General features: G+C 38.2%; 1 pseudogene; it reads right to left on the bottom strand.

The window, feature by feature from the left end:
- Nucleotides 1–4283: 4283 nt before the first annotated feature.
- Nucleotides 4284–12073, bottom strand: part of LOC149841702 (microtubule-associated protein RP/EB family member 1A-like) — an 89203-nt pseudogene continuing 81413 nt past the window's right edge.

The following is a 12073-nucleotide window of genomic DNA, read 5'->3' as shown; positions in this document are numbered from 1 at the left end:
GGCCCACCTCTGAAAGCTACCGACACACCCATGCACAGCAGGGTTTGATAGGGTGCCTTCATCTCAGAGGGGTGCTAGAGTTGGCGCTGATGGTTTTCCTCATCACTGAATTTCAAGGCTTTATTGAGATATTAAGCATTGTATCAAAGTAGTGATAGATTGATGTTGGGCCCTTTCTTATTCCAATTTGAAAAATCATAGTTTATAGTGAGATGATGGAGGGGTGCTAGTTAGAGCTGATAGTTTTTTTAATCTGTGAATTTCAAAGTTCATTCTTGGGAATTTAATGATTGTACCAAGAATGTTGTTGGCTCAATAAAGTTGGTGATTAGAGAGCATCACAGATTTGTCTTTAAGACTGGTGTTTCACCAGTTTCAACGAGTTGCCTTTGAAAATTACTAGGTGCGCGATGTATTCTTCTCTTTTGGGCAAGACCAAGTATGCTAGGTAAGAGCCAAGAAACCAAATAGGGTAGCTGTAAGGCTTATGTCAGACAGATAGTGATGTCTCTGTTGGCTCTTGTTGAAAAGGAAGAATGGATTTCTAAAACAAGTGGCAAAGACTGTCAACCAGTTACTGAACCTATTCTTATTCTTAGAGCACCGCATTACATTTATTTTGTACTGTTTTATATATTTTTTTTAACAAGAAACAGAGTCCACCTAATTGGCCCACCTCCCTACGAAGTGAAGTAAACGCGAGATAATCCACCGAAACCCAATGCCTTACAGGAACTGGCGTCCTTCCTATTGAAGGACTTCACACACACTCTGAGTGTGCTAACAGCTAGTCCATGGGGCCATCACATTTGTCTTTGGGTCAAGTTTTGCCAACTTCATGAATTTCCCAAATTTATCGACGTGGTAAAAATGTGGCATAATTGATCTAATTGGATTTGGAGTCGAAAACAAGAACAAAATAAACCTTGGCACCATTAGCTACATTCCCTAATCAACTCGGACCTTAGATCGGAGGATCTGATTTGGCGTGTTAGGAGCTAACGTGGAGTGGGGCCGACACTCAGGTATCAGGTAATCAAACAACTGTATCTTAGGACCCTCATTTGATATGCATTTTTGTAGAGATTCACGGATCTTTGGTCCGAGTTATCAAAATTTTCTTTTCATGGACAGAAAAACCACCTTTGGAATAGAGACCTAGTCGCGCTGCCTAAGCCTACCGCACTTATGGTTGCTATCCTGACGGTAAACCCATAGCTCACCCCTTTCTCGCAAGGAGTTGCTAAGTTTTGCCTCAACAAGGGCTTATCCCTTGCCCTCATTAATGCAAGGGACTGATGCTCATGGGAATGGAACCCTGACCACCCACCTAGTGATCAAGGCCTCTTCACTGCCCCCAAACTCCTTGGGTCTAGGATCTGTCAGATTTGAGAATCGAGGCATTCAAACCGGCCCTTATTATGTTAATTGGGATTTGCACACAAAAACCTGAAAGTGAATTAATCCCCATATTAGCAACGTGATGGTGGCCCAATCCAACAACCCCAAAATATTCTTCCTTTTTTTTTTTTAAGAGAACCCTAATATGTTCTTCAAAATGCAAATAAAAGGTAATAGATATCAGAAAGATTAAGCTGGATCCAGAGCTTCAGTTTCATTTTGAATGAGCTGTATGAAATGCTTAGACTTACCTAGAAAAGTGATCCCTCCACAAGAAAAAGTATGAATTATTATTCAAACGAAATATAATCACTATTTAATCCCGTGAGAAAGTTTTCATCGTATGAATCATTGGCTTTCTTTGTTTTCCACTACAGATGATTCGGAAGCTGCTTTCTTGGTTGAGAGAGTGACTCAATGCAAACATATCCATAGTAAGCTAGTAACCATTTCGTATATGGGTAAATCTGAGATACAGAATTGGACCTGCAATGCCGCCGGCCGTTTGTATTCATCAACTTAAAAAGTAAATGGACAGGTCCAGATTATACATAAACTAGGGTCCATTACACCAGCTGCACTGATCTCCCATGTGATGATGCCTTCTTTGCACCGTGACATCTCTCTCCCTCTCTCCTCTCTCTCTCTTACTTTGATTAATGCTTTTGTTGCAACCAAACACAAATTTTTAAAACTTGTTTGATTTTTCATGATTTTGTAATCCCAACTGTCTTTTTTATGGCATTGGTTACATCCCCGGCCAACCAGAAAGCGAGGTCATGAAAACCCTTTGCAGGAAACCGGCCCTGTTTTCATGCAAAACAGGTTCTATGAGAGTTTTTTATATGAGAAGTTTTTCAAGAGTTTTTTTGCTTGTATGTGTATCCTAAGAAAAACAGTGGGAAAATGTGAAAAAATGAGGAGAGGGTGGTGGTGAGATGGGTGATGGGAGTGTAAAAGTAAATTTTCTCTTGGTAGAAAACATTCCTCCATCCCCCTCATGGAGGAATGTTTCCTATCAAAAAGTGTACGTTTTGGAAAAACTTTCTCAGCGAAAAAGTCTCTTGTTTGGAAAGGTTGAAAAAATCCGTACAGATTTTTCATTTTGCATCACTTTTTCTACATCTTTCTCGCTTCCAAACATGCCCTATGAACCTCTTTTTCCAAGAAAAAAAAGTGCACAACATGCCGCAGCTGCACACACAACGGGATGTCAGGAACTTTTTGGAAAAAACCCTAAGTTTCCGCAGCATACAAACGCCCCTTAAGAAAAGAAATTTAGGTAACAAATGGCCAAGGAGGGCCTTGAGTTAACCTCTCTCACACAACAATGGGAAACGTTTTAATGTGGTGTAAAAATTCAATGTCTTATTCACTAAAAATACATGATGGTCCTTACGAACTTACATTCACCCAACCTAAAAGTGGTGTTTGAGTGCACCCAACTTGCCCAAGTAAACGGAATGATCTTATGATAGAAAGAACATCCCACCTCCCATTCATCCCGATAAATGGTTGCATCCAAACACCACCTAAACTTTTGGGCCTCCCTTTTAAGGTTGGGTGGACGTAAGTTCATAACATGTAAGAAAGGCAATCATGTATTTTTAGTGTTTGGGCCTCCCTTTTTAAGGTTGGGTGGATGTAAGTTAATAACATGTAAGAAAGGCAATCATGCATTTTTAGTGTTTGAGCCTCCCTTTTTAAGGTTGGGTGGATGTAAGTTAAAAGAACATGTAAGAACGGATATCATGTATTTTTAGTGAATCAATAACCAAAACGGGTAAGAGTTTGGACCCAGGTGCCAAGATCTTACCCATATTTTCAATTTTAGGTAGCATGTCCAAATTTGCAAACTGAAATGTTTAAAAAATATTTAACTTAACAAAGTGAAGGGCATTTTTGGTACTTTCAAATATTCAACTCAGGTTGGCTAAGTGAGGGTAAAGGCAGGTAAGAACAGGTCCTTATTTGACCACTATCAGGAAACCTAGTACCGTATCAGGAATTTCAAGAAAAGGTGGTCTGACAAGGAATTTCAGATCAAAGGTAAGGGAAAGAAATTACATAAGATTTTTTTCTGAATAAACGGCCAGGACTCATCCCCAAGCTTGGTTAAAAAAAAATAATAATAATAAGACAGGACACACTATCAACAAAACAAGCCTGAAAGAAAAGTTTTGACAAGTGTCTTCCGAATGTCATACATGTGAGAATATTACTGATTTCATATGAACTGTCAACAATTTCATGAAATCTTCAAATTAAGAATTGAAATACTTATCTCTGCCGAAAAATGCGAAACAACTTTTGCATTTTTTCATTCTTGCATTTTATTTCGTTTTCATTTTTTATAAATTGATTTTCTGCAGACATGGTCGACGACATTCATAAAAAGTATACACAAACATAATACGTAAGCAACAGTTCAAGTTCAAAGTTTCAAACTACAAGAAACCTACATTATGGACACCAAAACAAAGTTGACGGAACATCAAACTCTCAAATTTATGAATGAGAACCAAACAAATATATAAAGATTGCGAAAAAAAATCAATGAATGATCAACAGCCTATTTCTTCACAACACACTCACCAAAACAAAGAAGGCAAGACAACAACTCGATCAACACAGGTAGCAGGTGTAAAGTAGAATTACATCATCTAGAAATAATTTCACCTTGTCATGAAAACGAGTACCAATATTTATAAGGTGGAAAGTAGAATCGGTGAGCCAGTCATATCATGTACAACGTCTACAAGGTGCTCTTCCACCACAGAAATACGAGGAAGGGAATTTTCATTCTTTTAGAAGGCAGCCAAGACAGCAACCTCATATGCACCTGAAGAAGAAACACGCACCAAATGGTGACCGTAGGAGAAGGAACTTGAAGATATTTGAGGAGAAATGGTGTAACTTTAGAAACAAAACGAGATATGGTACCTCGTCTGCAAGAAGCAATCAGCATGTGAGCGTTGAAACATTCTGATGCACATCAGAGAAGTCCGAGATCCTTTGCCTAGGTGATAATGCAGAGTGGGCAACTTCACCAACCTCATCATTTAAAATTGATTTTCTCTTTTGAGTTTCCACTCTAGGAGCCTGGTTTTCTTTTCCAGGGTTGGGACTTAGCTGCTGGCAAATTATTGCGTGGGCTTCTGCTGTGACCGAAGGACTATCATCTGTGGCATATATTCTATGAATTGCACCAACAATCTGCAATGGTAAGAGGGAAGGGGAAAATAAAGATCCACCATGATAAGAAAACTGGAGAAGGCATAAAACATACAAAACAAAACAAGTTAGTATGGATGCTATCCCACATACCGGCAAATGATCAAGCTCTGGATATTGACACAAAATCTCTATATCTCTCAATTTAGAAAAATAAAAGACCCTCTCCTTTTCCAAGCTATCAACTGAAGACGTTGTACATGATTAGTTCAGTAATCTGAAGACATGTCAAGAGATCAAGTCAGAAGATAGAAACTTGGAACAAGTTTTGCCTTTTCTCACAAAATTTGCTCATTTCATCTGACCTGTTCATCAAAAGCCTGTTGCTGAGCGGGAGTGATGGAATGGGCAATCGAGCCACGTACAGAAATGTCTCTACCTCCACTAGAAGCAGGTCTTCCAACCTTAACTTTCCAACCTTAACTCCTGCATTAGATGGGTTTCCATCATTCCTCCGGACATTGACACTGGATTGTGACTTGGTTGCTGCAGAAGACTGCTTGTTCAACTGCACGGATGCCACAGGTTTCTTGCTTATTTCTTTTCCCCCTTTGCAAGCTTCCCTTCGTTCTAAAGGATTATAACTGCCAATATCGATTGTATTATGATGTTATCCATATGTTTAAGACTCATACTTGGAAAGGAAGCATCAGAGCCCTTCTTCAACGAAGAAAGAGAGAGCTATTTCTTTTCCTTCTCATTGCTCTTCTACTTCTATATTCCCACTTCTAATTTTTGTTGTAATAAGAAAGAACTTTAGGGATTAAACTCAAGGAAAAGAAGAAAGGGAAAAGGAAGGGGCACAAATTGCTTGCAGCAAAGCCGCTTTATTGCGGGAGGGTGGTGTATGCTCTCCCCCGATGATTCACTGAATCCCATGTCTGTGCTCGGGGGGGGGGGGGGGGGGGGGAATGAGCGCCACGTATTTACGCACATGGGGCTCGTATTCCCGTGTATGTTGACATAACTTTGCATCGGACTCTGGTGTTGTTGCAAAGACTTAATCACCCTTTCTTGCTATTTTTGCCCTCAAATGACGGTTCGAGGAAATGACAAAAAAATCCTCCATTCAAAAGTTGGGAAACTACGGTTCGAGAAAAGGACAAAAAAGTCCTCCATCCAGAAAGTTTGATGTTAACTATTTAAGAGACGTTCCCTATTCATTAAACTCTTGCGCCATCTGCTGTAACAGTAGCTCCCATTGTCAACACAAACTTTGCCTTCGTCTCCAGTCGAGGTTTCCGCCTTGTTTTTTATCCTGTTTTACAACATATTGTCACATTCGCTTGCCTGCCTTGTGTAACAAAACATTCTCGTGTCTTCTCTTCATTTTCGTTGTCGTTAGGCATTATGGAAGAAAGCAATGATGCACAAACATTCCGACCAGTGCCATTAAAGCGTCGTGAGTAGCTTTCCATCTCAGCATGCTATCGATGATGTCATCTTGTGTGCCATTAAGGCATTGTTTTGTTATTGCAGGTAGATTTTGTTCTTACGATGGTTGAAAACTTATCGATATTTGTAAGACGCTGGGACTTGTTGACAAGAATGCTTGTTTACAAATGCTAAGGGCCTCTACCCCATCAGGGTATCCTACATTCACTCATTATATGCACTGTATATCAAACCGCTGTATTAGTAACATACTACCGATTTGTGAGATATTGTTTTGTTAGTTAATATCGATTTGTTTGCTATTATGCTCAATTTCTTCCGTATCGATTTGTAATTTATTGTGCGATATATTTATCGACCTTTTAGATATTATGATTTTGTATTGTCGATTTGTAAGTTATTATGCTGAACTGCCATATCGATTTTCAATATATTATTCGATATGTATATCGATTTGTAAGATAATATATATTTTGTAATATGTATTTATAAGATATTTTGTACACAGACTTTGAAAATGTGTGCGTGCAAAAACACATCGTTACATGCATGCAGTGGCGATTTTCGCATTCAAATCGCTGCTCTGTCAGCGATTTCTATTGAACTCGCTTCACAGCCTCTTGGATATAATGACAACATTATCGTCAACACACATGTACGACATTTCGTGTCTTTTATTGGCATGGTAAGTGACAACTTGATGCTCAGTATAAGCAAATATCAAACCGCACTTGCTTTTATACTGTCATTCATTAAATCATTTCTTTGACTTGCTAACCCTTATCGGTATCCATTGTTATATGCATCCTGATTAAATCGTAGTAAACGTATGCGCTTGCTAATGCAAATTGATATATTGCTTACAAAACATTACGGAAGAAAACAATGATGCACAAACATTCCGACCAGTGCCATTAAAGCGTCGTGAGTAGCTTTCCATCTCATCATGCTATCGATGAAGAGTGCATGTCGTCTTGTGTGCCATTAAGGCATTGTTTTGTTATTGCAGGTACATCTTGTCCTTACGATGGTTGGAAATTTATCGATATTTGTAAGACGCTTGAACCTGTTGACAAGAATGCTTGTTTACAAATGCTAGGTAGGCCTCTACCCCATCAGGTATCCTATATTAGTAACATACTACCGATTTGTGAGATATTGTTTTGTTAGTTAATATCGATTTGTTTGCTATTTTGCTGCCAACACAAACTGATATATTGCTTATAAGATTGTTGAGCTTATCATCATGTTGTAATCAAGATGATCTAGCTCAATCAATTGAAAGATATGGAGAATTGAACATCTATACTAATGACGCAACTGAATAATTGAACATCTGCACTAATGATGCACATGATAAGAAGGGTGCAGGCATTAGACCCACTCTTGACTTGAATGTTCCAGTAGAAGAAATGCAATTCAATAATGAGATAGATTATCATGACAGTACACATAATAAAAGTGTAGGCACTGAGAATCTACATGGAAGTACACTTGACTATGTTCTGGCAGAAGGAATGCAGTTTAATAATGAGGAAGTTGCATATAAATTTTACAATGATTATGCCTTAAAAGTTGGCTTCAGTGTGAGAAGGTTTTCTTGGTCAAAAAATGCACAGGGTGTCGTGGTGAGAAAGACATATGTTTGTTCCAAGCAAGGTTGGAAGAAATCAATGAGAAATCCAACAAGGAGCATGCCAGAATCAAGATGTGGATGTCAAGCGAGAATGGTTTTGAGAAGACATCCAAATGAGAAATTTCTAGTTCGTACTTTAATTAGTGATTATAATCATGATTTATCTGCATCATTTATGACTCCTATGCTAAGGTCACATCGTAAAGTAACTGTAGCGCATGCTGCAATGGCTGAAATAGCTGATAGCGCTGACATTGCACCAAGGAAGACATATAATTTGTTTGCCCACATAGATGGTGGTCGCGATAATGTGTCATTCACAACTTTGGATCTAAGAAACCACTTGAGAAAGAAGATGACAGATAACATGAAGAATGGAGAAATATGTTCTTTGATTGATTACTTACAGAAGAAATCAAGCAATGACCCTGGTTTTTTTAGTGCAATGCAACTGGATGAAGATGGATATGCCGTGAATATGTTTTGGGCAGATTCAAAGTCAAGAGTAGATTATGAATGCTTCAATGATGTGCTTGTATTTGATACTACAATAAAGATTAATACTGAACAATGGCTATTTGCGCAGTTTGTCGGAGTGAACCATCACTCACAGAGTTGTATATTAGGCGACGCATTTTTGTATGACCAAACCAATGAAAGCTTTGAGTGGTTGTTCAGAGTATTTCCAAGCAATGAACGGGAAGCAACCTGAAGCTGTACTTACATATGGTGATCACGCAATTGCGGCTGCAATGCTTCATGTGTGGCCAGATGCACATCATCGCCTATGTTTGTGGCATATCTTTCAAAATGCAGCAAAGAACACAGGACACATATTTAATCGAAAGACAGGGTTTGACAAAAACTTTACAAGGTGTGTACTTCATAGCATAGACGAGGTCACCTTTATGTCAGATTGGGAGGAAATGATTAAGATATACGACCTTAAAGACTGTCTTTGGTTACAAAATTTATATGCAGAAAAAGAGAAGTGGGACATTGGCATATGGAAGACAATACTTTTGTGCAGGTATGATAAACACACAAAGAGTTGAATCTATGCATGCCACGCTGAAGAAAACCCTGTATTCATGTTTAACAATATTTCGCTTCATGGAACAATATGAATTATTTGTAGACGGTCTAAGATAGAATGAGCTTGAACAAGACGTGAAATGCTTTAATACACGACCTCTAACTTTTGGCATGAAAATATTGATGCGACCTGCAGATCTGTATACACTAACTGTATTTGAATAAATCAAGAAAGATGTGTTACATGTCATAAATTGCAATAGAAGGACTCGTGCAAACCAAGAATATGCACAAATACTGTATTTTATGGCAAGGCAAAAAGCATCACAAAAGGCAAGAAGCACATGTCACGTACAATGTTGACAACGGAAGAGTTGAATGTTCGTGCAAAATGTATGAATTCAAATGTATTTTATGCTGTCATGCATTAAAGGCTCTTAATCAAGAGAAGATACAACAAATACCTGAGTCTTATGTAATGCGAAGATGGAGGAGACAAGCAAAGATTGAAATGCTTGATATGGACAATGTGAGTAAATCTGGTGTTGATGAGAAGTGCCACATAGCCTTCTGTTACCAACAACTGTGTAGGCTATTTATGCATGTTGCTGATTTGGCATCGAAAAGTGAAGAAGGCTATGTATGCATGAGAAAAGCGTCAAGGGAGTTACTTGAAAACGTGCAGTTAATTCACCTTCAGTCCGTTGCAGTGAATGAATTCCAGTCGAAGATAATGTGATCGAACAACGTAGGTGATTTCACCATTCTTCGCTTGACACTTTTGAGAAGTTGCGCCGAAGCGTAAACATCATCTTCAACAAGTCAGTAGTGAACGTTGTTGATTATGATGGACATATTCATGAAGCGAAGGGTATCAAAAGAAAACCTGCCTCTGATCGCAGTCGTCGTAGGACAAAGGGTGAGAAAAGGTCTAAAAAATAACCAACCTCTAATAAAAAACAACAAAGCCCTTCGCATGAACAGGTATGTAAGACATTATATTGCTTCCTATTACGTGAAGCTTGTCAATATCTAACTCGTGTAATGTCCAACATGCAGCAATACCTTAAAGACGTAATACCCAACGTGCTAACCTTCATTCCTCCCGACCAGATTTCCGGCAATGATAGCTTCAGTTTTACAAGTCGTCGGAGGACAAAGGGTGCACTAGAATTGGTTGACAAAAAAAAGTCTAAGTAACAACCAACCTGTAATAAAAAACAATAAAGCCCTTCGCATGAACAGGTATGTAAGACATTATATTGCTTCCTATTATGTGAAGCTTGTCAATATCTAACTCGTGTAATGTCCAACATGCAACAATACCTTAAAGACGTAATACCCAATGTGCTAACCTTCATTCCTCCCGACCAAATTTCCGACAATGACAACTTCAGTTTTACAAGTCTTTTGGTATGTAATCAATGTTGGGAGGAGGTTTGCATTTCTTGTGAAACTTAATGCAGTGTCTTATATTTTTTGTTTTATGACAGGCTCTGATGAATTCGAAAGAGAAAACTGGGACACAGGAATCTCGTTTGGGCTATTAATTAAGTTGTTATGCGTCTTTGCATGACCCGATTTCCACATTGTCGGATTTGTTAAGAGTTTAGGGTTTACAACAAAGCTCGTTTACTGAGAAATTGTTGGGTTTCCCTTCTTATTCAGACCACAACAGAGCTCAAAGGACGTCCACTGATCGTGCTGAGAATGTCTTTCGTATTCGCAAGATTTTGAATTGCCAGTGACAATTTGTGGTCCATGTTTGGTGGTGCGTGAATCAATTTCGTATTCGCTGTATAACGATTTATGCAGTCATCCGGCTGACATATTTACAATGATTCATAGTTCAAATATTGTGCATCGATTTTATGAGAAATTTATAACAAAGTAACGATTTCAATACAGAAATCGATGTACATATAACATAATATAGTACAAATCGAGACAAAAATTGAGCATGAAGCCTCAACCCGATTCCCTATAACATAAACCCTATACCCTAAATTGAATGAACATCGCAGAACACATTTGCGATTTATTCGATCAACACAGGCATGTAATCGACGTTCGAAAATGATTAAAGTAAAGATCGATAATAAATGATTGACGTTCAGAAATTGCTGTAATTCTCTCCCTCCTGTACTGAAAATCGCAAAATAAATTTGCGATGTATGCTGTCAAAAAAACATGGTAATGTTTCCCGTTCAATGATAATAGTCAGCAGCGATAAGGTACGTTTGTCGTTCAGAAATCGCAATTTTTCTCGTCGTCATTGAATGTAAATCGCAGGATACATATGCGATTCATACGGACAATAAAGGATGTATTAACAAATTTTAATTGCTAAAAGATGTGTGCTGCTCAGAAATCGTGGTATTGCTCAACCTCCGTGGTTGAAAATTGCGCATGAAGATTTGCGATGTATGTGGTCAACAAACGCTGTAAAGATTCGGCCGTCTTAAATGATAAAGGTCAAAAGCGGTAAGATATGTTTCTTGCTAAAAAATCGTTGTTTTTCTGGGACACCATAAATGCAAACCGTGAAATAGGATTGCGATTCATGCAGTCAACAACGGCTTGTAATATTCGGGGAGAACATATGAACGATTTGATATGTTCTACATAACAGCCGAATTCTTTCTCGTCACTTTTCTTCGTCGTCATTGAATGCAAATCGCAATATTCTTCATCGTCATTGAATGCAAATCACAAAGAACATATGCGATTAATACGGTCAGCATACGAAAGTAATGAAATCTTCTAATTGATAAAAGATGTGCGCTCAACCTGCATGATTGACAATCACAAAATTAGATTGCGATGTATGCAATTAACAAAGGCTTGTAATGTTCGATATGATAAAAGTCAACATCGATAAGAAATGCTTGATGTTTACACATCACTTTATTGCTCGCACTCCCTGAATGAAAATCGCAAAAGAGATTCGCGATGAATACGGTCAACAAGAGCCTTTAATGTCGCTTTCGTAATTAGAAATAGTACACAACGATAAGACACGTTTGCTGTTCAGAAATCGTGGTCTTTTACACAATCCGTAACTGAAAATCGCACCAACGGATTTGCAATTTATGTGTTGAACAAGCCTTATAATCTTCACCCTTTAAAAAAAAAATCACAAATCTAAGAGATGTTTAATGCACGGGATCATGGTATCGCTCACCTTCCAGGTATAAACATCACAATAATTGATTTTAGAAGTTTTGGGTGGAAAAGGGCTTTTAATGTTCGCCATTCGTAAATTATACCATAAACCATAAACCATAAACCATAAACCATAAACCATTGGTCAGTATGTATTGTAACTAAACACTCCTATAAATGAATGTCATTTTGCTCTATCGCGATAGA

This window comes from Nuphar pumila, chromosome 3 (assembly GCF_984573655.1).
Source record: "Nuphar pumila chromosome 3, dmNupPumi1.hap1.1, whole genome shotgun sequence".
Classification (NCBI taxonomy): domain Eukaryota; kingdom Viridiplantae; phylum Streptophyta; class Magnoliopsida; order Nymphaeales; family Nymphaeaceae; genus Nuphar; species Nuphar pumila.
This window is presented reverse-complemented; position numbering and strand designations above follow the sequence as displayed.